The sequence below is a fragment of the Triturus cristatus genome, chromosome 6 (assembly GCF_964204655.1).
Source record: "Triturus cristatus chromosome 6, aTriCri1.1, whole genome shotgun sequence".
NCBI classification, from domain to species: domain Eukaryota; kingdom Metazoa; phylum Chordata; class Amphibia; order Caudata; family Salamandridae; genus Triturus; species Triturus cristatus.
This window is the reverse complement of record NC_140589.1, coordinates 1642786846-1642789774: the sequence shown is the minus strand read 5'-3', so window position 1 is coordinate 1642789774 and position 2929 is coordinate 1642786846.

The window sequence follows — 2929 nt, the reverse complement described above, 5'->3', positions numbered from 1 at the left end:
ATCCAATACATCTATAAAAAGCCAACGACACATAGGTTCCTCACATGCAAATGAGGAGATGAAAAATATACATAAAATGAAATGAGAAACATGGACACAGTGACCTAATAGGGACCTGAGTGAGAGTGTCTAGAGGCCAAGACTAGAGGCAGAACCTGGTAATCAACATAGTAATCAATATGGTGAAATGGCACACAAGCGTAGAAAGGGACTCTACTGAGAAACAGGTGAAAAAATAGAGGGTAGGTAGCCAGCAGGGCAACAAGACCTACTCTCTAGATAGATGAAAGAATGGCTGCATAGCTAGAATCGAAAGGAGAGATCCAAAAGAATTTTAATTCATAGCATTCTCCCACGTTATCATGTCATTAACTCCTCTTCTGTGTGTGCCCCAAGTAGAAATCCAATAAACGTATCTCTTTTTTAGATGTTCATTATCATCCCTTCCTCTGACAGCTTGTATCTTCTCGAGACTAGTCCATGTGAGATTTTTTTCTGCATGGCCAAATTGCGTCCAATGTTGAACCAAAGGCACAGGATTTCTTTTATTGCGTATAGCTGATTTGTGTTCACTATAGCTAATCCTGAATCCATGGCTTGTTCCTCCTATATATCCCAATCCGCAAGGGCAAAGAATGAGATACACTACATTAGAGGATCTGCATTTAATCATGTCCTTCAAGGGGATTTTCCTGTCCCCAAAATCAGTTCCCATGCAACATCAATGGATTTCGACGCATTTTCAGATTTACCAAAAGTGGTAAACCTGGGAAAACACTAAAATGCTATGCCTTCCCAGGTGAGACGTAATGAGGAGAATAATGCCTCAGGGAATCTGTTTTTGTGCAGGAAAGTGCCCTTTGGTGCAAGGGCTTCTACGTTGGCTCTAGGCAGACTAAACACAGGGACAAAGGCAGGAATGTGCTGTATCCTGTTAAATGTGGTGCATTCCTGCCCTTCTCTGTCAAACAGTGCAATGCTGCAAAGTGGCTTGCTGAGCTGCGCAACTTTGCCATAAATACGGCCCTCAATCGCATGTATGTCGTATGTTTAATATAATTAGTAAATATTGACCAATATCAACCTCATGTGCAGATCAATTCAAAGTTAATATAATGAGATGATTCAAGATGATTTTGAGAGAAAATGTTGTGAATGATTTGTTATATGAACATAACGTCTAATCATGTGAAAATCAACTTCACAGCCAGACAACTTGAAGAAAAATATCTGACACACGATTAAAACCAAAAATAGGACTGAAATAAACCACGACCATGCAATAAACTCACTCGAAATTATGGCTAGATTAAAAAAACACAGACAAACAATTATCTTTGACACCTTCACGATATGATGTATAGAAACACAATGAGCACTGTTGCACTGCTGGAGGTTAAACTCAATTGAACACATTGGTGTTTATGTCAACACGTAACATCATCCACCAGAGAGAGAGAGGTCCTGGGCCTATGAATGACAACTTCCATGAACACCAGGGTGAAAACAGGAAATGATGGAACACGCTGTGAAACAGTTTTTAAATCATGAAACAAGCATTGGCAATGCCAACTGGTCTTCCTTTCAAGTATTTTTGTTTAGTAATGTGAAGCATTACAAGTAAATAACACTGGAATGGATATATAAATAATATTGTAGTAGCTGTAGGTTAAAAGGTGTAGGTAAAAAGGTCAACTGACAAACCGGACCTAAACATCTATGTAGGTTGATGACTGCTTTCCTCCCTTCTGTGCTGCTGCCAGAGGAAAAACAGCATCAATTATCTATGTATTTAGGATGCTTTAATTGCATTACAATATCATGCATGGGCCCCTGAAAGTTCAAGCTTAGGCAGCTGGATAAATAAATTAAAAAAATGATCACAGATGTGTGGAGGGCAAATAATTTATTTGTGGAAGCACACACATTCTGCCCAATCAAAACATATACTCCTGGCTCCGAGCATGTGGGCAGAGCAAATCCCTCTCTTGTGATGCTCGCATAATTGTCTGGCAATGGCTGCACTATTAAGCCAGACCATAAAATTATTGTCTTGTAATCGCATGACCAATCCTGTAGGAGGCCAAAATGTGTGGGGCAGTGTTCAGTGAAATAAAGTATTAACACCATCTAAATGTATATTGAATTGATAAACACAGTGTTCATGTCCTGTGTTAAAAAATAGTCAGACAGTGCCATCATGTGGAGGACTGTCAGAAACAAATACCAGTGTTAAGAATTAAGTGCTAATGTTGGCAAACGCATGCACAAATTAAGGGGCATATCACCAAGCGGCAGCGATAATTATCGATGGCCGTGTGTAGCGTGTGAAATCCTAATGCCATCTATCGCCGGATTCTATCTCCCGGTTAGCGCACTATCAGCAACGCGCATCGCCGAGACGATAGTAATCCAGGCAATAGCGGCGATAATCGGCAACATCGCAGGATTACCTGCGATAAAAAAAAGAGTTAGATAAAAACATTGCTGATAGGGAGATGTGGACTCAGCATAATAATCCACCTCCCATGATAAACATGGCCAAGTCAGAAAATTAGCAGGCGTAAGAAACCTGCGATATAGCCGGTTAGCGCTAGTTTAAATGTCACTAGGCCGGGTAGCGATTTCCTTGCTGATAGGGAGTACCTCTGTTAGCGATTAATTTCGCTGTATTTCACACGGGAACGCCTACCTCGCATCTCATTAGCGATGCGAGGCGAGGCGAAAAGATAATGGGCGCTACAGCATGGATTCATGCGTTACCATGTCCATGCTGATAGGGCGTTAAAATTATCATCGCTTTTCGCCCCAAAACGGACGCAAAAGCGGCAATAATTTTAACGCCGGCCCTTGATGATATGCCCCTAAGTTTTGATTGCATAGTATTCACTATAATACCCTTCTTCCTCTGCAAAACCATTTATAATCC